Below are 24,436 nucleotides of genomic sequence, written 5' to 3'. Positions count from 1 at the left end.
TGTATTACTTTTCTAGTGCTATGTAACAAAGTAACACCCATTTATTACCTCAAAGTTCTACAGATCAGAAATCTGCCAGATTTGTCTGTGATACACATGCAGCATATGTAAAAAGATTGAAATCATAGTCTTAGTCTGGCTAGATTCTAGTTTGGAGGCAAAACATTAAAGGTAAATAAAAGCAGAGGCCACAGTCTAGATACTCAAAGTCCAACCACCTGTGGCTGTGTTTACCAGGCTGCCCTCCTTTTGATTGCTCTCAACTACTACTAGCTCCAGTCATAAATAGGCCACAACGTCCTTGTCATCATGAGTCAATGGAATCTATAGCTATAGATGTCTTACAGAACTCTGCTTGCCGTGAAAGGTATGTTAACAACTTCTTCTTCTTCTTCTTCTTCTTCTTCTTCTTCTTCTTCTTCTTCTTCTTCTTCTCCTCCTCCTCCTCCTCCTCCTCCTCCTCCTCCTCCTCCTCTTCCTCCTCCTCCTCCTTCTCCTTCTCCTCTTCCTCCTCCTCCTCTTCCTCCTCCCCCTCTTCCTCCTCCTCCTTCTTCTCCTTCTCCTCCTCCTCCTCCTTTTCCTCCTCCTCCTTCTTCTTCTAGGTATGTTAACTTCTAACTGCGCTGTGCAGAGGAGCAAACACTCTACAAGGTGAGCAGACTTTGGCTTCTTTCTTAGAGGCCCCCACTCAGTGAGCTATTCTTAAACAATAAACTAAAATTTAAGACTGTTTTTAGCTGATTTGCTTTTGACACTTCCCCCCCACACACACACACGCACACACACACACACTTTTTGGGAAGCTTCAATCCACTTTTGCTACCCTGTCATCATGACTCAAATCTCTAACTTATTCTTACTGGCATTAGCCAAAGAATTTTCAGATTTTTAAGAAACATTGAGATGTATATGTGTGTATGGGTGTATACTCCAGCCATGTAGCTGAACACACCATGCAGGAGTCAGTTCTCTCAGCCATGTGAGTTCTAACGATAGAACTCAGGTTATCAGGCGTGGCAGCAGGCCAGAACATACATTTATTTGTTTGTTTTTAAGAGTCTGTGTGAAGTGTGTCCATGAAGTCTCTGGCTACAGTTGGCCTCTACATGACCACACTAGTCAACACTCAAGGGTGGATGGGCAAAGAGCTATGTGTATCAAAACTTTTTCTGAGTAGACACGATGCATATATTTTCTCACTTCAGATGGGGAGCTTGTGACAGACCAAAGTACAGATCCTCTAAGTGTTGCAGCTCTGAGGGGAAAGGTATCCTGGCAGTCAGGAGTCAAGGAATATCCCAAAGTCACACTGCACAACGAACCTCACATGAGATTTACTGGGAAAGATACAGAGGGTGGCTGTCTCTTCTAGGGAGAGAAGCAGCCAAGAGCTGAGCAGGAAGCTGGCTTTATATAGGGCTTCTTGGGATTTAGTTTTCTAGGGTGGGTATTGATGGGATTTCAAGTCCTGATCTTGGGGCAAGCCCAGAGATTGATAAAATTTGAACTTTGGGATTGGGTTTTCGAGTTCAGTAATTTGTGGGTTTTCAGGTCAGGGATTGGTGGGTTTTTGAGCTCAGGGATTGGTGGGCTTTCAAAACCCCAAAATGAGCTCAGACTTTTTACCCTACAGATAACTTCCAAAGTCCAGCTTCATAAACCAATGAATTTAATTAGCATTACTTACAGGAATCACTCACAGGAGCAGAAATGACTCCAGCTGCATCCCTAAAGCCAATCCCAGCATAGGTGACAACTTAAAAACCTAGAAAATCTGGAGCACAGTGCACAGCCTGCAGGCTTTTCCAACCGACTCTGGTCTAAACGTCTTCCAGCCTGTTTGGCTGGTTTCTGCTTCTTCCTGGTCGCTAGTCTGGTCTCTGTCTTCCTTGTACCTTTTGTTCTTCTGAGGGTCTTCTCTGCAGCTTAGCTCTGTGTACCCCAGCAGGCAGCAGACTGGGGAATCTGATCTGTTTCAGGGACTTGCTGAAGCTATTGTGAGTAGGTTGCCTTCCTGTATAGGGAGCTTCCTATTCAGGAGCTAGATGGAATGTTTGAATCTAGGGGAAAACTGTTAAGCAAGGCCTTCAGGGCCCCACCCTTATGAGGAGCTGTGTGCAGTTGAAGCTGCTGACATGGGAGAGCCAGTTTTCTTCTAGGATAGCCCTGATAGGTTGCCCACACCCAAGAGGTCAGCCCAACACTCAGATACATGCAGGCAATGCTAATTGGACTCAGGATAGACAGACAGACAGACAGACAGACAGACAAATAAGATAAGATACCTATCAATGATAAGTATAAAAGACATGAATTTGAGAGAAAATGCCCAAGAGAATTTGGAGTGAGGAGATGAAGAGACGTGATGAAAATGCACTATAAAAAAACAAAAACAAAGAGCCTATGTAATAAGTCTAGATTTACCTGGATATCTTCATTTGCTGTGTGATGTAACATGTTCATGGAAGTGATCCCCACACTCATACTGACCTGAAGAGAATGATGAGGAGCTGGGATCTTAAGACCAGAGTGGCAGTGGGGATCACTGGCACTGGAGGAAGAAGCCTTGTCATGTGAAGGGCCATGCAGATAGATCCTCCCTTTGTTTATTAAAGGAGGAGGTAGATGAATCCATTATATATGGGTGAGTGTTGGTGCCCGGAGGAAGCAGGCATTAACCAGAGGGGGGAAGCATTGACCTGATCCTCCTAGGGCCAGATCGGCCTGCCAGGATGTCTTTTTGAGGAGGAGAGGGAGGTCCTGGTCTGCTGTCTGTGGGCATCTCCAACATACAGTGAACAAGACAGTTTTCAACATCAACCTCTATGCAATCAGGTTTACTTCTCAGGGGACTCAGAGTCTGACGATGGGGTCCTCCCCCTGTGGTACCTTGTTTCACACCCCTGCAGGTGCCCGTGCCTTATGGCAGGCAATATCTGAGTATATGCCACTCTCACCATGTCAAGGAAGGGGGAACGGAAGCACATTAGTGTTCAAGCTCATCATGGCCTTGGCCCACCAAGTCAAGTCTGTGATAATGCACCTGTATTGCTCGGGCATCTCAAGCATCTAGCTGCTCTTTTACAAAGGTAGTAAGACGTCTAAAAGTCCAGAAGCCAAAAGAGATAAGGAGGAAAAGTCCTACCAGGGGGCCTAAAATGGAGGGCAACAAGGTAGTGTAAGCCAAGGGGAGGTGGAGAACAAGTGATGGAACCAGATCTGTACTTGTTCTTGTTGTCACTTTCTCTTTTCTAGTCCTTCCCTGACCTTAGCCATACTGTCCTTAACTACTCCTGAGTGATCCATATAAAAACAACACTCTTCTTTGAGGGCAGCACAAAGCCCTTCTTGCTGGAGGTGCAGCAAGTCTAGACCTCTCCTATTTTGAAGAACGACTTCGGCAAGAGAGGACAAGGATTTTTCAAGGTGGGAAATGGCAGTTTCCATCCGTTCCAAGTCCTCATCAATTGACAGGCAGAGATCTGAATAATGTTTGTTAGAAAGAACGAGACAGGTTATGCCCACCCCAGTCATAGCGCCCAACCCGAGGAGGACAGCCAGGGTAATTGCAGTTATAGGCTCACATTTGTTTCTAAGCAGGGCCTGATCAGTAACAGAATTCCAGTAGTGGGAAAATTGTTCCTCAGTATAATATTTTAAGTGGGGGACTAATTGAGGATACAAAAGGTAGTGTTATTGGCTTTTAAATGGGGGGAATATATGCAGGGAGTGAGGCCATTGTTACAGGCCCACCAGGTGTTATTACTGGGAAGGATATAATCGGAAAAGGAAGATATCTCTGTGATGGTTATATTACAGAAATGTTGATAGGAGGAGGGGATAACTTTACCTATACATAACCTGGAGCCTGATACAGAACTCAAGGTCAGCTTGGCATTACCTTGTTGAGCCCATCGACATTTAGAATGGTGAGAGGAATTGGAGATGTTCTCAATTTCTGCAATTTCTTCATAAAAGGGAGGGCTGAAGTCATAGCATAACCAACATGAATCTGTCAACTCAAGGTGTGAGTGATTTAGGGTTAGGTAAGTATGATTGATAATATCAACGGCATATAGCGAGTATCTAGGACTGAGCCCTTGAGGTCTTCCCGGAGAGGAGATAAGGGAGGAAGTGTTGGGACAGGCTGGGGACCCAAGACAGGATTAGGCCCAAATGCTAGGGGGGAAGAGGCTGATCTTATCATTGTAAGCTTAATTTGAAAAAGAAGGCCATCGATATATCTTTCTTTGTAGAGTCAAAGGCCCCAGTTATATCCAGAAAGTCAATAGGGCACGGTTTTCCCTTTGTCTGTAAACTGAATTTGTAATGGGTGTCACCAGCCCTGACACTTTTTATCCTCCTCTATATACCAGTCACGTTTTGTTGTATCGGGATGACTGTAATTTGCGGATACCCTAATAAAATCCCAAGAGGAGGAGGGTTTCCAGTAAGTATTCCCAGTGGTCTCACATCCCCAAGCCTTGCAGTATTAGTCAGAGGCATCGCCGCAGCCAACACCTCTGTTCCTGCCTCAATGGGAGCCAGGGCAAACATAGAAGGACAGTTGCCGCAGCAGGCTCCTCCGTCTGTGCCACATCCTCACCAAGAGTCAAGCCCTAGTCTCCCACAAGGGGATTCTGAGGTTGGGGCTTTGATGGGGTCCTCATGTCCCTCAATGTCCCAATTGACAGATGCCCCCATGGCCAATTTGCATAAATAAGGATAGAAGTGGGGCCACCATGTGAAGGCAGGGGCCACTTTAGTAACATTCCAGATGGTGTCCCCTGCCCCATTGATTACAGACCATGTGAGCTGGACTGGTTGATGGACGTTACCTGTTTTGGAGAGGCATTTTTGACATGTAGCAACAGTCTGAGGGGTATTATCCCATGGAACAGCATCTGTGAGAAAAAGAAAAAGATCTCAGGGGGGGTTCTTGATTATGTACAGGTAGCTGTGCATTTGGTAAATGATGGGGAGAGGAAACATCTACTTGTTTGATGAGCCTCTCTGGGAGCCATCTGGCTGCTCCCTCCTTGGTATCATATATGCACACAGAACCTCTTCCCCAGGTAAGGGCTGGGTATGGTCCATTCCATTTGTGAGTAAGGGGATCTTTCCACATGACTTTGGCATAGTCAGTATTGGTTCCAGGATGCCAAAGGTGATCGGCAGCAGACTTGCCATGGGCATCCAAAGTCAAGAAGTTGAGCACAAACAGTGCATGGTGAAGGATGTTCCTGGGTGAGCCTTTCATGGGATATAACTCCCCCTCCTTTAGTTTTAGGAGGGTATTTTTAAGTGTTTGATTGGCTCTTTCCACAGTACCCTGACCTTGTGGGTTATAGGGTATTCCTGTCACATGTTTAATTTGTAATTGATGACAAAAGTATTGAAACTTTTTTCCAGTGTAGCCAGGACCGTTTTCAATTTTCCCAGTGTGCCAAGGCAAGCAAGAACGTGGGCGATGACACCTTTTGAAGCTTCTCCAGTATGGAGGCTGGCAAAATAAAGCCGCTGAAGGTATCAATAGTAGCATGGACATACTTAAGATTGCCAAAGGAGGGGATGTGAGTAACATCCATCTGCCAAATTTCACCAGGGGTTAGGCCTATGGGGTTGACTCCAAAATGAGGAGTTGGCAAGAGTGTGACACAGTTGGCACATATTTTGACCATTTGACGGGCCTGTTCCCGAGTGATACTAAAAAGGAGACGAAGGGTATGTGCATTCAGGTGGTGCAAGGCATGGGCTTTTTGAGCTTGAGTGAGTGGGTTGACTTCCACAAGAAGAGCAAGCCGAGTAGCCCTGTCTGTTAAGGCATTAACCTCTGCTAAGGGACCAGGCAGACCAGAGTGAGCACGAATGTGTCCTATAAAGAAAGGGAACCGTCTAGAGTGAATACAACTTTGCATGGAGATGAAAAGAGATGAAGCATTGGTACTGGGCTTTATATAAAGTACTGTTTCTAAGAGGGGAATGGACTGAGCGACATAGGCACTATCTGTATAAAGGTTTTAGGGCTGTCAGGAAGTTGTCTAAAGACTTGGAGTACAGTGAAAAGCTCCACTAGTTGGGCTGATTGATGCGGAGAGGAAAGGGATAAGGTTGTGTTATCAACAGTAGAGGCAGCAACTCCATTTGATGAGCCATCAGTGAAAACTAGGGTCTCCTGGGGGAGGGGCCGAGGTGAAGGTGTAATAGGGAAGACCAGAGGCTGTGTTCTTAAGAACTGACTGAGGCGACTGGCAAGGTAATGACTGTCAAAAGTGCCCTGAAAAGTAACACAGGAAATAGCCCAGTGGTCATCATTTTGAATCAGCCACGCAATTTGAGAGGAGAAGTAAGGGAGAATAATTTTATCAGGGTCTTTGCCAAATATTTTACAACCTTATTCACGGCCAACCCTAATTAATTCAGTGACCCAGTAGGTATAGGGGGAAAAATCTTGGGTGGTGAGGTGGGGAGATATACCCAAAATAAAGGGCCATTATTTTGCCAAAAAAAAAAAAAAACAAAACAAAACCCACCGGTGGGCGCATGTTTAGTGACACAAACAATTAGGAGGAGAGGCAAGTCATAGGAAACAAAAGTAATCTTTTGATTTAATATTGCAGCCTCTACCCTTTTTAGGGCCTCCTATGCTAAGGGGGTCAGAGAGCGATGGGAAGCAGGGTCAGGATTCCCCTTGAGAATCTCAAACAGGTTTAAGTTCTCCGGTGGTAAATTTGAGGTAGGGGCAAAGCCAATTAATGTTTTCTAGGAGTATCTGAAAATCATTTAATGTTTGTAGACAATCTGTTCGCAACTGGATCTTTTGCAAAAGGATCTTATTTTGAAAGAGTTCAAAGCCCAAAAAGAGATAGGGAGCTTTTAACTGGATCTTATCAGGGGCTATTTGAAGTCCAGCCTTAGTAAGTGATCGAGAGAGGGACTGAGAACAGGCAAGGAGCTCATCAGGATTAGGGCCTGAGAGCAAAATATCATCCATGTAATGAATTAGGTATATTGAGGGCCACTCGAGCCTGAGTGGGTCAACAATCTGGGCAACAAACTTTTGACATAGCGTAGGGCTGTTGGCCATTCCTTTGGGCAGTACCTTCCTTTGGAACCTACGCATTGGGCCCTTAAAATTTATTACTGGCAAGCTAAAGGCAAAATGTTACTGATCATTGGGATGAAGGGGGATAGTAAAAAAGCAGTCTTTTAAATCAATTACAATTCTGTGGGAACCTGTGGGAATTGCAATAAGGTGGGGAGGCCAGGTTGAAGAGCCCCCATAGGGGCCATGACCTTGTTAATTTTCCTAAGGTCCTGAAATAACCTCCATTTTCCTGACTTCTTTTTTATAACAAAAATGGGAGTATTCCAGGGAGAGGTGGTAGGCTCAATGTACCCAGCATCAAGTTGTTCCTTTACTAACAGTGAGGCTGCAGCCAGTTTTTCAGAAGTTAAAGGCCATTGATCAACCCATACAGGCTCTGTAGTTTCCCAGGAGATTTTATCTCCATGGGGTACAGGTTTGTCAATAGCCACTAGGGAAATTTTTGATATCCTAGCCCAGCATGGTCAGCTCTTTTTACAACCTGGATTGGTTCTTTAATGCCCTGAGAGGCCTTTCCCAGACCTTGTCGTGGGTGAAAACCCTGTGCACGCATTTGGTGAGTGAAAATTTCATCTGGGCTGCACATAATAAGTTTCATTTGGGAGAGACTGTCTCTTCCCCCAGAGGTTAACAGCCAGATTTGGGACCACATAGAGTTGTACTGTGCCCTGGTTGCCCTGTTCATCTTCCCAGGTAATGAGTACAGAGCTTTGCATGGGGTTAGAAGATTGGCCAATGCTCCTAAGGTGAGTTAAGGAGGCAGTTACTGGCCAGGAGAGGGGCCAGTCATTTTCTGAGATAATAGTGGAATCATCAAGAATGCCCTCAAAAGCTTTGCCATTTAGTTTCAGATAAAGAAGGGGTCTATCTTGGGTGACCGTCTGTACCCAGTAGGTGTCAGAGGATCCAAGCCCATTGGTACCCCTGTGCTGCTGGAGGTGAGGGTTGTTGGAAGTGAGGGGAAAAAGAATCAATTGGGTGATCCGTTGATCGGGCATGAACGTGATGGGGCCCTGGGGAAGAGTGGCCATAAGCTTAATTTCTCCAGTATAATCACCATTAACTATTCCAAGGTAGATGTGAAGCCCCTGGACATAGGTGCTAGTGCGTCCCCATGTGCCTTGTGGCATAGGGCCGAACACCCCAGTGGGAAGAACCACAGTTCCCATTTCAGGGGTCAATAATGACTGGGAGGCGGGACTGAGGTCCAGTCCTGCGCTGCCTGCAGTTGCGCGGAAGAGGGCGGAGACACGGCTCTGTGGCTGAGGGCTGATTGGGAGACTAACCGACAACCCCAGGGTTCTGTCCTGAATAAGTTCTGGGGCCCTGGGGTGGACCCCGCCGGAAGTTTCCCTGTTTCTGAGGCATGGGATTCCCTTGGGCATCTGTCCTAGAGCGACACTCAGAGGCCCAGTGTTTACCCTTCTTGCATTTAGGGCAGAGAGAGGGTAGGGGTGGTAGCTCAGGCCGGGGAACAGTACACTCTTTAGCAAAATGTATGGGCTGTTTGCAGTTAAAGCAAGTCTTAAGATTGTTTCCCTGAGAAAAATCTATAAGAGCTGCTCCTATGGCAATCCCAATACTACAGAGACAGGATCAACATCAGAACAAAGCTTAATGAAATCAGAGAGAGTTTTGCCACGGCGGTGGGGACATAAAGCCACTTGACAAGCTGAATTAGCATTTTCAAAAGCAATTTGCAGGATAAAATCACTTTCAGTTTCATCTTTGCCAAGAAGGCTCTTGGCGGCCTCAGTCAGGCAGCCAACAAACTCATTGTAGGGTTCCTGGGGACCCTGTCGTACTTTGGACAGGGAAGTGATTGCAGACCGCTTGGATGGGAGAGTCTGCTGGGCACATAAGGCAGCCTGTTGAATTTGATTAAGCAACCTAGGAGGGAATTGTGCCTGTATCTCATTGGTGTCATAAGGAGGCTGGCACAGTAACTTTGGAACACTCCAAGTCCTGGATTCACCATGAGCTGCAAAGTTGCAAAGTTGCAATGCGTGCAATCACTGCATCTATCATGGAAATCTGCTTTCCAGAGCAAGTAGTCACTCCGAGAGAGGGTAGCTTTGATAAGAGTGCCAATCATTGGGAGTAAGCCAATCTCCACTCAGAGATTCTAAAATTGAAAGTGTAAAAGGAGCAGTAGGACCGTAAGCGGTAATGGTGCTTTTAAGTTCCTTCATATGTTTAAATTTTAAGCAGCGATAACGCTGACCAGGAGCAGTAGTGTCAGCAAGCCCAGGGCCATCCCCAGCATCCCCATGTTCATTGTCCCCAGAGAGGTCAGACATATCACCACCAACAGCCGCAGGAAGGCGAGTGGCAGGAACATCAGAAGAGGACTGAGTTATAATGTGTGCCTCACCGTAATCAGCAGAGGGATGGTCTAGGATCTGTGTCTGGGAGTGAGTGACAGGATAAGCATGAAGAGTGGCCTTAGGGGCCTTGAGGGGGGTCCCCGAGGGAGATCTAAGGTTGATTTCTAAATCTTTAAGTTCATGAAGGAGCTGTGCATGTTCTTTTTTTGCTTGAAGCAGGTTTTTTAAAGACTGAGTTTCCCGTGTTAACTTAACCATGGCCTATCGAGCAAGGTCCTCGACATTAAAATCATCGGCTAAGGCAGGGGCAAAACGGGGTGGGGAAACTTCACAGGGTGGTGGCCAGGTCTTGGATGTTGGGGCAGGTGGCCAGTCTGGATTACAACACTGAGCGGTCTGTTCCTCAAGATCAGCCTCCTCTTCTGGAGAGAGAGGTGTAGCATCAGGAAAGGGCTGTAGGAAACCCCTTAAGACAGGATAAATTGACTTTGGAGGGGCAGAGGGAGGAGGGTTGAGGTCGGCCCCTTCTTTAACATCATCAGGCATCAGAATAGAAACTGAAGGGCATTTAGAAGGTATGGGGGAGGCATGGGAGTCGGTCTTTTATTATTATATTTAAAATATTCCTCTTGAAGCCTGAACAACCTTATTAATGTTGGGTTGGGAATGATGAACCTGAATAATATCATTAATGAGATTCCAGTAAGATATAGCAGACTCCGGGACATTTTCAGGCCCAAAGGACCTATAATGATCACGAAGGCAATCCCTCACCCATTGCCAGTGTTTTTCGGCCACAGTGCCTTCTTGGGGAAACCAAAGGCAAATATCATCGATAAAGAGAAAAAAATTTTACTAAGTCCTTTTTCTTTACCTGCGTTCCTCATATCTTGAGGGAGGTTTTGAGTCCCTTAATAAATAATTCATGTTTGCTGAGTGACTGTCCCATATGTGTGTGTGCGTTGCTGTGTCTTACCTTAATCAATCTGTTTCACGATTGGGGGAATTATCGAGATCCAAGTCAATCTGTCTCATGGGCGCGAAGTCTGTGTTGATCCGTGTCAATCTGTCTCACGGGCAGGAAGTCTGTGGCAATCCAAGTCAATCTGTCTCACAGGCGCGAAGTCCGTGGTGATCCATGGCGATCTGTATTACAAGCATGTAGTCTGTGGCGATCCAAGTCGATCTGACTCATGGCACAAAGTCTGTGTCGATCCGGGGAGGGTAACAGGCTGGTCCCGAAGGATGACGTACAGGTGAGTGCTCTGTTCCTCATGCCCCACGTTGGGCACCACCTGCCCCAGCCTGCCGGGGTTCGACTAAAGCTCGGGAGGAGAATCAACCTGTATAGGGGCAAGTCTGGATTCTGATCAAACCCCCCTTTATTGAAAAAATTTTATAGGCACGGGGGCATGGGTATTTGCATAAGCGAGGGTTGCTATGGATACCTAACTTTGGAATGCTCCAGCAGGTGTCTACCTTTACAGCTGCTATAATCACAGAAGAGGGAGAAATTCCAGAGAGAAAGGAAAGTTGTAAAAGATCTGGTTAGTCAGGAAAAAGTTCCCGGAACTGCTGCTTACAGGCAGCTGGCCTTTAATCTGATTTTACCAGTAGTCTTACTGGAAAAGTTAGTTTTTAGCCAGAAAGGAGTAACTCTTATTATGAGCTCAGGGGTCTTAGAATGACCCCCCCCCATAATAAACCACAATAGGTGTCTAACTGCTGAACCATGACAGGGTCAGGTTTCTGGTAAATGACAGACTGCTGGAGAAATAGGAGCCTAAAGGTGTAGTTTCTGACAAGATGGCTGAACACTGGCCATATGGCCTACTGTCCCCAACAGATAGAAACAAAATGATTCCTGGTGGTGTGGACCAAGAAGCAAGTGGGCTGTTAATGTGCTTGCATAGACACTGGACATCAAAACCTCCCTTTTCTTCCTCCATGCTTCGTCACTCAAGCTAAGGGTATCTAATCATAGCCCAGGGAAGCACAGCCTTGGTGAACAATACCTGGATCCAGGTAAACCCTGAAGATGAGCACAGTGGTGCAGGCCTGTTACCTGCTGCCGTGGGGCAGAGGCAGGTGTAGGTGAGAGGATGAGTTGAGGGCAAGATCCTAGGGAAAGACCTAGAAATCAAGGGCTGGAAGGATGAGTGGTTGGCAAAGGGAACAGGGAAGAGTACCATTTTATTCCAGAGCAGGAACATCATGGGGGAAGGTCTGAAGAAAGATGTGTAAGCTAGTGTCCTCGTGAACTTAAAAGGCAGCCACCGTAACCAGCGCAGAGATGGAATGGTGGGCCTAGTCACACTACCCTCCTAGACAGTGTCATGTACTATAGTCTTCACAGAATAGCAATGAAAAACAAAAAAGGATTTTTGTTGTAGCAAAGTGTATATAAAAGTTATCATCTTCAGGGCTGGAGAGATGGCCCAGTGCTTAAGAGGACCGATGTTGAAGTTCCAACATCCACATATCATCCCACAAACACTTGTAACTCCAGTCCCAGAGAATCTGATGCTCTTTCCTGGCCCCCATGGGCACTAGGCACACAGTTGATGCACAGAAATACATACAGACAAAACACCCACATACATAAGGACATACTATTTTTAACCATCGAGAGTTACTTCAGTGGCATTAAATAACTTCATGTTTTTGTGTAGTATTACAACCATCCATGTCTATGGAATTTGCATAGCTGAACTTGAACCTAGGCATGCCCACGTGCTAGGCTCACATGCTAGGCCCACATGCTAGGCTCACATGCTAGGCCCACATGCTAGGCCCACATGCTAGGCCCACACACTAGCACTAAGCTACACCTGAATGTCCCTAAAACTTCCTCACCATCACAAACCGAACCTATGTAGTCTCTAATAATTGTCCATTCCTCCCTGCCTTCTTGGAAACCAGATGCTCTTGGAAACCATGATTCTCTCTTCTATGAATTTGACTGTCCAACTATCACATATCTGGAATCATACATTATAGGTCTCCTTGTCTTTGGTTTATTTCAGTTAACAAATGCCATCAAGATTCATCTTTGTTGTGATATGGCAAAAGGCTATAAGCAGACAAATTTTGCAGTCACACTAGCATTTTTTTGAAGCTCACTGTGGCTACTGTGAGAAAATACTAGGAAAAAATAGGTTAAGTGAAACCAGTTAGGCAGGTAGAAAACTGGTGGGGTCTACAACATTGAAGACAATAGAAATGGTTAAAGTGGGTAGAATTAAGGATATTTTGAGGAAAAAGTCAATAAGATGTGATAATATGCAGTGAGTAAGTGAAAATGAATGGTATTTCCCAGCAACTTGGGATTAGGAATATTAAAGAAATAGAATTGTGTAGAATTGTAGGTTGTAACCATAAGATTATTGTATAATTCAAATGCTGATTTCTGTACATGCACGTGCACACACATGCACACACATGCGCGCACACACACACACACACACACACACACACACACACACACACACACACACCATATCTGGTTGCAGTCCTCTTTCTGAGGATCTCTTGTCTCAGTGTTGGTAAACACTGCTCCCCAATTGTCCCTTTGTATGCCAATAAAGGATATTACAGCTAATCACTGAACAGGGGAGAGAATAGGCCTGGACTTCCTTCCAGCTAGGGGAGGAGGAGTTAAAAGAGGAAGTAAGGGATTGTGGCAGGTAGGGGTGTGTGTGGATATTCAGCCACAGGCAGAGGTGCAGGAGAGATGAAGAAGATTCAGCTGGAGCAAAGAAAGAACTAAAAAGCAAGTAACTTGGGGATTTTTGGCAAAGATGGAGTCAGAATAACATAGAAGAGACTGCTCAAGATTGTGCTGTATAGCTTTATAAACAAGTATAAAGAGTCTCAGTTATTTGTGTGATAGTCGGATTAAGAGAGAAAGTAAGAAAAACAAATACGGTTTTATAAAAATAACATCAACAATAGGTTGCAATATAATATGAACCTAAATTAACTTTGGGACATACAAAATTTGATCTATCAGTCATGCACCCAAGGAGGAACATACAAGAAGGTGTTAGACACACAGGTGTAGAATTTAGGAAGCAGACTTTGCCAAGTGTTAAAAATATATAACACATTAGCCTACAGCATATAAATTACATTTGAGGACCGTAGAGAATACATTGTAAAGTGTGGGGGTTGGAGGAAAGATCCAATACCAATTCCAAACAAGCTCAAAGAAACTATACACATAAAAGTCTTAAGTTACCTTTTCTACCTTTGAAAGAGAATTTATTTATTTATTATTTATTGTGATGTGGGGGGTGTGGGGGGTGCCATGAACAGAACATGTGTAAAGGTCAGAGGACAACTTTGATGAGGGCCCTCAGGTACTTTCTACCTTTTGACTGTGACTGGGTCTCTCCTTGGCCTAGGACATTGCCAAGTAAGCTTGGCTATCTTGCCAATGAGCTTCCAGGGACCCAGCTGTAGCACCACTACTGGGATTACAAGCACATGTTACTTCACCAGAACTCAGGAGGCAGATGGAGAATGATCTCTATGAGTTCAAGGCCAGCCTGTTCTACAAAGTGAGCTCCAGAACAGCCACGGCTACACACAGAGAAACCCTGTCTTGAGAACAAAAAGAAAAGTTTTTCTTTAATTCTTCCCAAAGAATTTGCATTCCTATTTTTATAATTTAAAGAAATTTGCTATAATTATCAACCTTTGTAACTGGAACAAGTAGTAACTAGTATGTATATGACATTTATAATAAAAAAGATCTATTATAATGGATTATAATGAAGTGAGGTTATCTTATGGCATTAGCCCTTCAAAATTTAACACATGGTTCATTTACACTGAAAAAGTAACTCATTAACATGTCAACAAAGCTCAAAATTAGTGCTGAATTGTTGCAAATGCCAGTGTACTGCATTTACTACATCTAATATTGATTGGTCCTTAATTCAGGCTTAGTTAATTCATTCCTGTGTAGTCTATCTGAATTTTTCTAAAATAACAATTTCACATGGAATGGCAGGCATTCAGTGCAGAAGTTTGTATGTATTATGTGTATAAGTTACAAGTTGTATCTATAAGTTACCAAGGTATTTAAGTTTTTTCTTTTCTTCCTTTCTTTCCTTTTTTTTTTTCCCCAAGAGTTTCTCAGTGTAGCCTTATAGACCAGACTGGCCTTGAACTCAGAAAGGCTTTAGCATACAACCTAAGCCTTCTTAGCTGCCTCTGGCTCCAGAGTTCTTGGACTAAAGGCTTGCGCCATTTAAATTTTTCTTTGCATAGACTTAGCAATATTTATAGGCCATGATTCTAAATGGAAGCTTTTCCTGTGCCGAAATAGTTAAATTTTTATACTTGTGTTTCACTATCAAGAGATTACTTATAAGGCTATATGTGAAAGGAACTGGTAGGTGATGAATTGGATTTGTTCCTTTGAATTCATTTTTGGAACTTTCTATAAAGCATACCAGTCTGAATTAATTTACATAAATATTTTATGAGCATATATTAATATTTTAAATGGGAAAAGATAAGATTTTTAAAAATACAGATTGTAAAGGACATTTTTCAAGATGTAATGAATGTGTTTGGTATCCCATCTCATCAGTGTTTTCTATTCCTTGTTACATCATGGGGTGGGTTAACAATACCCTGTCCCTGAGAGATCCAAATCCTCACCCCCACAACCAATGAGTGGTACCTTATATGGCAAAAAGACTACAGATAGAATTAGATTATGGTCTTAGGAATGAGGAAACTATCTTGCTGACCCAGGAGGACTTAATGGAATCCTAAGTATCCCAAGAGAAACCCAAATGGTAATTGGTTACATTGGTCTTGCTGTGATCACATATCTGAAAACAAATTTGGGGAAGAAAGGTGTTCTGGTTCATAGTTTCAGAAGCTTTAGCCCATCATGGTGAGGAAGGCATGGCTGAGTTCATGGCAGTAGGGAGTGTGTGACTGGAGTTCACAGCAAGACAGCAGACAGGAAGCAGAGAACAAACCAGAGCCAGCAGTGGATGAAATCTTCAAAGGCCTACTCTTAGTGAACTACTGGTTAGGCCCCACTTTCCACTACCTCCCTCCAAAGTGGCACAAACTGGGGTCCTCATTGTTCAAGAACAGAAGCTCAGGGGGATATTTGAGATTCAAACCATGACAATTACATAAGAGAAGGTGATGTGACCATAGAGACAGATTAGAGTGATGTGGTCACTGACCAAGGAGTATTCACCCACCAAACACTGAAAGCTTTTACAGCCTTCTCCAGAACTTTCCAGAGGAACACACAGCCCTGCTGTACTTGTAAATCTTCCCAGTCTAACTTATTTGAAACTTCTAGTCTCCAGAACTGTGAGAAAGTCAATTTGTTTATTTTTATTTCATATGCATTGGAGTTTGGCATGCATAAAGGTGTTGGATCTCCTGGAACTGGATTTACAGATAGTTGTGAGCAGCCATGTGGATGCTGGGAATTGAACTCTGGTCCTCTGGAAGAGCAGCCAATACTCCTAACAGATCAATCATCTCTCCAGCCCCAATTTATTGGTTTTTAAAGGACAAAATTTCTAGCATGTGTTACAGAAACCATAAGAAAACTAGCAAGAAAAAAATTTAGTTTTGTGGAGGGATACAAGCCAAAAAAACATATATCCTAATTCTCCAGTAGCATAAAAAATTATAACTTTAGGCAGCCAAAAGTACCTAAATACCACCCACCAACACCAACACCAACACCAACAAAGCCATGCTAAGCCTCTAGGAATGCATAAACAGCAAGGAAATATAAATCAAGAATTACACATAACACACACACAACAAAAACAAAAAGGAACCAAGAAAACCACGCGGGTAGTTATTTCTAAATTATTCTTTTGCTTAAAATATGTGAATAAGGCCAAAAGATTTTTTTCCCTTGAAATGTCTAAGACATAATTTTCTATTTATTCACTAAGAAGGATTGGCTATGGTACACTGAGAGTATTCTACATACTACCCTGAGGTTCTGAACACAATTGACCTGCCTTCAGATACCCAGGTCCAACTGCAAAAATAAAAACAACATGAAAAACCAAGACAATACCTCCGCCAAGAATCAGTATTCCCATAGTCATGTTCCCTGAGGAAAGAAAGTTGGATGACACACAAAACAATAGATTCAAAATGGAAATTATAAGTATGTTCAAGGAATTTAAAGAAGAACTGAATAAATACCAGAATGATGCTCCCCCAAACACAGCAAATAGTTGACTATAAAAAAAGACCAATTCAGAATATGAAAATATGTTTAAGGTTATTTTATAACTGCATTTGTTTCTCTTTTAACCCGGCTATCATATAAATAATATTTGTTTTTATTTAAAAAAAAACTCTTTTATATTTGTTTAATAATAAACTTCACAGCATAAGAACTGAGCAGTTATTACTCTAATCTTAACCCTCTAAGCTAATTTGGCTTCCTCCCAGCTCCCATCTGAATGACACTTGCACTTTGTAGCTTTCCTGCTCCAGAATCTCTCTCCTGATTTTCCTGGACCTCTGCCCCATGGCTCAACCCCCTCCTTCCTCTTCTAACTCCTTCTCCCTTCTCTGGCAGGAAGTCTAGCCCTATTCTCTCCCCTGTAAGCTGCTTTAATGGCATATTGGGAACAATTTGGGAGCAGTGTTTACACAATATTGAGACAGGAGATTTTCAGAACACAGATTGCAACTAGATATGGGGAGGGTACAGAAATTAGCATTTGAATCACACAATAACCTTATGCCCATCACTTCACTCTAAGGTAGTTTCTGTCTTTGGTGGTGAAGTTTCCTGGAGGCAGCAAAACAATAGATCCTGATTTTTAAAATCCAATCTGCTAATCTGTGTCCTTTGATTGGGTAGGTGAGATTATTTATGTTCAAAGTTATTGTTAAAGATATGTATTGATCCCTGTAATTTTATTGATTTTATGGTGTTTATTTTCTTAGCCCTTTTTTGTGTGATTATAGACTTAACAGTGTTGTGTTTTATTTTGTTTTACCATTACCTTTTGGGTATGTTTATCCTTTTCTTCAGTCTGAATTTGATAAAGAGATACAATTATTTAAGAAAATTTAAACCAAAATAAATCTATAAAGGATAAGTTAGTCAAATAAACAGCTTGCTGGAAAACGTCCTCAATAGATCAGACCACATGGAAGGGGGAATAACAAGGTATAAAGACAAGGTAGAGACACTAGATCACTCAGTCAAAGAAAATGATAACTTTACAAAATGAATGGAATTTCCAGATGCTATAAAAGGACCAAATTCAAAAACTGTGAGCAAAACACAAGCAGAAAAAAACTATCAAAGACACAAAAAATATATTCAGCACAATAATAGAAGAAAATTCTTCAAATCAAAGGAAAAAGCTTACCTATCCAGGTTCAAGAGCCATGTAAAACACCAAATAAAGAGGACCAGAAAAGAAATTCCCCACATCTGGGCTGGAGAGGTGGCTCAGCAGTAAAGAGCACTGATTGCTCTTCCAGAGGTCCTGAGTTCAACTCCCAGCAATCACATTGTGGCTCACAGCTATCTATAATGTGATAGGATGCCCTTTTCTGGCCTGCAGGTGTACATGCAGGCAGAAGAATGTATGCACAATAATAAATAAATCTTTAAGAAATTCCCCACATCATATAACAGTCAAAATATTAAACACACAATGAAAGGAGTTTGAAAGCTGCAAGAGAGAAAGACCAAGTCACATATAAAGGAAGACATATCAGAATTACAACTGACATTTTGGACCAAAGTACTACATGCTCTCAAAGCCTATAGATGCTAGCCTAGACTACTACACCCAGAAAAATGATCTGTTAATGATTCAAAGAGAAAAAAAAACTTTATACAATAAAAGCATGTTGGGGGATGGTCTAATATATTTTGATGCTAATTACTGCTTGCTATCTCTGTGACCTACCTTTTGATTAATAAAAAGCCATCCCATCTGCGCAGGGCAGAGGAGATAGAGGTGTGGCTAAGATTCCCAGGCTTAGGGATAGAGAGGGGAATCCTAGGAAGAAGAAGAGGAAGAAAGACCCAAAGAGGAGAGGAAGGCCACTATGGGTTGGATGTTAGTGAAACACTTGGCAGGCATGGATGGAGATTCGGCCCAGATGAAGAACATTATCAAGTATTTGGGATTATGGATGGGAGGTAGCTTGGTAGAAGTTATTAGGAACAGATGGCATGAGATTGGGGAGATATGGGAAATATTTTAGAGTATTAATGTCTGCCCTGCTCCAGGTTAACTAAGGCTATTTTAAAATATAACAAGTGTCAATGTCTTAATTGATTGCTAGCCGGACATACTGATAATACAGGTTATTTAAAAACAATAAAAGCAGGTTAAAGGAATTTATGACTATCAAGCCAGCCCGACAGAGGATACTGGAAAGGATACTTCAGACTGAAGAAAAAGATAAACGTACCCAAAATAAAGCACAACTCTGTTAAGTCCATAATTAAACAAAAAAGGGCTAAGAAAATAAACACCATAAAATCAACAAAATGACAGGGATCAATACACATCTTTAAAAATAACTTTGGATGTAAATAATCTCACCTACCCAATCAAAGGACACAGATTAGCAGACTGGATTTTAAAAATTAGGATCTATCGTTTTGCTGCCTCCAGGAAACACTTCACCACCAAAGACAGAAACTACCTTAGAGTGAAGTGATGGGCAAAGATATTATGGATGAAAAGAATTCAAACACGTGTTGCTATTCTAACATCCCAATGATATATTTCAAATTAAAATTAGAAGAGATAAAGAAAGTCACTTCATCCTGATCTAGGAAACAATATACTGAGAGGACATTACAATCCTAAACATATATGCATTGAACTTGGTGTACCCAAATTCATGGAGCAAATGCTACAAGACACAAATCAATAGATCAGCACCAACATAGTAGTAGTAGCAGACTTCAACACCCCACTTTTAACAATGGACATATTGTACACATAAAAATAATCAGAAATAATAAGGCTAAAAGATATCAGACATCAATGAACCTGACATGTCTACAGAAAATTGTACCTAAACACTGGAGTAAACATTCTTACAAGCCCATACAACTTTCACTAAAATATACCACATATTGGAACACAAAACATGTCATAATAAATAAAGGAAAATTAAAACACCCCTAGTATTTTATTTGACCACAATGGAATAAAGCCAGATTATCAACAGCAATAGAACTACAGAAAACATACACTATGTTGTTCTTGGAGATTGAACAAAACAATATTGAATGATGAGTCGGTCACCAAAGAAAGTTTTCCAAAAAAGGAAACTTAGAAATTTCTAGGACTGAATGAAAATTAAAGCACAAGCATGTGGAACAATATGGGATACAATGAAGGTAGTCCTAAGAGGAAAGTTACAGCTTTAAGTGTCCACATTTAAAAAAAAAATCAAAGATGACCCAAATAAACAACTTGATAATGTGCCTTAAAACCTTGGAAAAGCAACTTCCCAACAACACCCAGAAGTGAACAAATAGAATTAATCAAGATCAGACTAGAAATTTATAAATAGCAATAAAGAGAAGAATTGATGGAATGAAGTTAGTTCTTTGAAAAGATCTATGTGGCTGACAAACTTTTACCAAATTCCCCAAAGAAAGAGAGAGAAAACAAGGCTCATAAAATTAGAGATGGAAAGAGAGGCATTATAATAGAAACCAGTGAAATCTGTAGGGAAATACTTAAAAAATCTATATTCTAATAAAATTTTAAAAACCTAAAATAAATAAATACATTTCTTAATTTTTTTATTTTATGTGTGTGAGCGTTTTGCCTGTATGTGTGTACATGCACCTTGCATGTGCTAGTGTCTGTGAAGGCCAGGAGAGAATGATGGATCCCCTCAACCTGGATTTGCAGATTGTTGTCAACTGCTATGTAGATGCTGGGAACTCGACCTAAGTCCTTTTTGCAAGAGCAACAAGTTCTCTTAATTAATGAAACTATGAATGAATCTGAATATCTTAATGCAGATGTCCTACTAAAGTTAAACAAAAAGGAGATTAATGTTTGAAAACAGGTTAATCACAGCAACAAGACTGAAACAGCAATAAGAAGTCTCCCAACTAACAAGAGGCCCGGGAGTTGAAGGACTCCCCACAGAAAGTTACCACACCTTTAAAGAACTAAAACAGATGCTTCTCAAACTATTTCATCAAATAGAAAATGGAAGAATGCTTCTAAATTCTTCTTAGGAGTTCAGCAATACATGGATACCTAAATTAGGTAAGATCCGCACTCATAAAGAAACAATAATCTACCTTATGAACATACATGCAGAAAAATCTCAATAAGATAGTTGAAAGCCAAATTCAAGAACGTATCAAAAAGATATTACCTATCATCTTCAAGTCAGCTTCATCCCCAAAATGCAGGGAAGGTTCAACATATGTAAAAACAAAAGTGGACTCAAGAGTAAAACCACATAATAATCTCAGTCGGTGCAGAAAAGGCTTCTGACAAAATCTAACATCTATTGATAATATAGTCGTGGAGAGACTAGAGATGGAGGGAATATAGCTCAATATAGCTCAACATAACAATGTCAATCCACAGTTAGGCCACAACCAACATCACACTGAACAGAGAAAACTTCACAACATTTCTGCTAAAGCTGGGAACAAGGCAAAAATATACTCTCTCAATGTCTGTTGGGTATAGTGCTTGAAATATTTGCTTTAGCAACAAGACAAGAGTAGATAAAAGGGGCACATTTACCCCATGACACAGAAATCTCATCTCTAGGAATCTATGAGAGAAATGAAAATCTGTGTTTACATTAAAAACCTCACAGGCATAATGATTGTTAAACAAACAAAACTGGAAACAAATCCATCAGATAAACAAGTGAACACAACTATATATACAACTATATATATAATATATATTTGTATATATATATACAACTATATAATAAAATATCATTAAACCATCAATTTTATATTTATCATCTACCTATCTGCTCCATTTTTCATGATACCTTAGTCTTTTAGTCAACCTAAGAGAATGAAAGTTATGGTATAACAATTTTTTTAAAGTCTGATATTGGGTCAACAAGATATAAAAGTACTTGCTGCCAAGCCTGATGACCCAAGTCCAATTACCAAGTTCCATAGGATAGGAGAAAACTGACTCCCAAAAGTAGTCCTATGATCTCAACATGTGGGCTCTCCCTCCTTTCCCTCTTTACCTCTCTCCCCCTCTCCCCCTCTCCCCCTCTCCTAAATAAAATGTTATATTAAAATATCTGAAAGGAAAGATATTAAAATAGAAGCTCAAGATAGGGAACACATTCTCCTGGGCTGAGAAAAGGACTAAGGCCTCATGAAAAATGAGGCATTTAAAAATGTATGTTAGAGGTGCTGCCTGTAATACTTGTTCATGATCCATCTTCTCTGATAGGCTATGTGGGGTGAGGGCAGAAATAATGTCTGCTCAGTTCACCTCTGCAGAAGCAGTGTCTAAAGCTGTGCTCTGCACATATTAGATGCCCAATAAGTGCAAAATTAATTGACCTGTTGCATATCATATCAATAGTTAGAGATACAACTGTAGGTATAAGGTTAATGTGTAACTCAAATGCTGACTGTTTTCTTTCTTTCTTTTTTTCTTTCCTTTCTTTCTTTCTTTCTTTCTTTCTTTCTTTCTTTCTTTCTTTCTTTCTTTCTTTTTTCTTTCTAGACAGGGTTTCTCTGTGTAGCCTTGGCTGTACTGGACTCGCTTTGTAGAAGAGGCTGGAATTGAACTCACAGAGATCTCCCTGCCTCTGCCTCCATGAATGCTGGGATTACAGTCATGTACTACGGCGCCCAGCTTCAAATGCTGATTTCTGTATTACCCATATCTGGTTGCAATCCTAGTTCTGAGAATCTCCTGTCTCAAGGTTTATAAACATTGCTCCTCAAGTGTCCTCTGATACACCAATAACGCAGCTTAAAGCCAATCCCTGAGCAGGGGAGCGAAGAGCGATGGACTTCCTGCGAACCTGGGGAGTAGGAATAGGGATTTTGTGATTGGAGAGATGCAGAAGAGATCAGGAGAGGAGCTGGATCAGGAAAGCTACATAGTGCAAGTGTATCTGGGATGTACTCTGAGAGGAAGCCAAATTAGCTTAGAGGGTTAAGAATAGAGTAATACATGCTTAGTTCTTGTGCTGTGAAGCTTGTTAAAGAGTCTCAATTATTTGTGTGATAGCCAGGTTAAGAGAGAAACTGAGAGACAAACAGTCTTATAAAAATAACCGTAACACACAATAAGAGGGAAAGATAGGGAAAATGAGGAACGAAAAAGAACCATAGGTTTCCATTCCACGCCCTTTCTAAAGCGTCCATGTCTCTTCAAAGTCAGTTAAAGTTAGAGCTTTCCCTCCTGTCTGTTCACATTTATTGCATGAACTTTCCTTGGGGAGACTTAAACAAGGCCCTACCTATCCTAAATAGGCTGCCTATGACAGACCAAGATATGATAAAAAGGAAGCCCAATAGTTTTAGAGATTATTTGCAGAACCTGGGAGAGGGGTTACTCACAGGAACACAGCCTCACTACCAACAAGTCGCACCCCAGCATGAATGATAACATCCCCATAGCTACATAGATGAAGTCTTCTGCTTAATTAACCTTCCACCTTCAGATACTTTAGCAGGTGTAGGAGGGGCTGAGAGCTCACATGAAGACTGATGACCCCACCCCTGCTGTCCTAGGTAGGGTGCTCTCTATTACTGTGATAAAATGCCATGACCCAAAGCAACTTGGTAGGGAAGGGGTTATTTTATCTTACATTTCCAGATAACAGTCTATCACTGAGAACAACTGAGTACAAGAACTCAAGGAAGGAACTAGAACAGAGCTCATGGAGGAATGCTGCTTACCTACTTTCTTTCCCTTGGTTGCTGAGTCTGCTTCCTTCTCCCACCAAGGACTATCACTCCCAAGTGACTTGGACCCTCCCATATAAATCATTAACCAAGGAAATCCCCTACAGAGTTGCCCACATCTCAACCATTTTACCTAAATAAAGAAAACCCAAAACTTTAATTTTAATTAATTATGAAATCCTTCTATATTTGTCTTTCAAAAACCTATGCTGTTTGTGTGGATATGAGATGGAAATGTAGAATTCTATACATTTTCATGATGTACCAATGATAGGCGCATTGCTTGTGTGTTTCCATGACCCATTCTGAGCCAAATCCCCATTTCTAGGAACTGTTAAGAGCCTTTAGCATCATGGTCACAGTCTGGAAGAACAGCAGAGATGGGCCAATTTAGACCGAGAACATCTGTGGAAAGATGCAACACAAAGCAGGGAGGTGAGCAGAATACCACTGGACATACCTTACTAAGCCTCAGTTAGAAGCTTATACATCAGCTGGACTTCACTTCAATTTGGTGGGTCTTGTACTTGACTGTAAAGGACAATAATATCCTAGATAATTGTGAATTATATCTTAAAGAAATGGGAAACATAGTTTAATTTATGAAGAATGGAACAATATTACAGGACCCTTATAATATATAGTGTTATCTTTAGTTCTTATTTTGAGAAATAGGTCAAGAAAAATCCTGCTTTGCCTGTATACTTGTGGTTTTGAAGATCAAAGCCAGGCCCATGTATACTGAACTGTGGCCCCAGGCCCAGAGTACCTAGTTTAAAGTCCACATTGACTCTGGTTACAATAAAGGCAGGTTGTAAGAATGAAGGCTATCTGGTCTTGATTTTCTTAAACAGGGTAGCTACAGTGAGCAAATGCAGATGCATCAAAGCAGGCCAAGGCTCGTTCAATTAGACTGAGCAACTATTGCTAGTGTTCTTAAATATTCTGGTCGCATGAATCTTAGTTACTTTAATCATTTACTTTAATATCCTGAAGTCATGATGTAGTTCTTTCTTTTCCTCAGGAATTAATCAGGCTGGATAGCAATGTGTGTGTGTGTGT

General features: G+C 41.7%; 1 long non-coding RNA gene across 1 annotated transcript; it reads right to left on the bottom strand.

The window, feature by feature from the left end:
• Window positions 1-809: 809 nt before the first annotated feature.
• LOC311600315 lies at window positions 810-24,422 on the bottom strand. The gene is made up of 3 exons (XR_014780211.1): window positions 23,835-24,422; window positions 10,412-10,778; window positions 810-4,904 (listed from the first exon to the last, which is right to left on the bottom strand). It is a non-coding gene; the product is annotated as an uncharacterized lncRNA (long non-coding RNA).
• Between the last annotated feature and the right edge of the window lie 14 nt (window positions 24,423-24,436).

Source organism: Acomys minous (genome assembly GCF_964271855.1).
Source record: "Acomys minous genome assembly, chromosome: 6".
Classification (NCBI taxonomy): Eukaryota; Metazoa; Chordata; class Mammalia; order Rodentia; family Muridae; genus Acomys; species Acomys minous.
The sequence above is the reverse complement of the archived record's forward strand: the minus strand, read 5'-3'. Positions and strand labels throughout refer to the sequence as shown.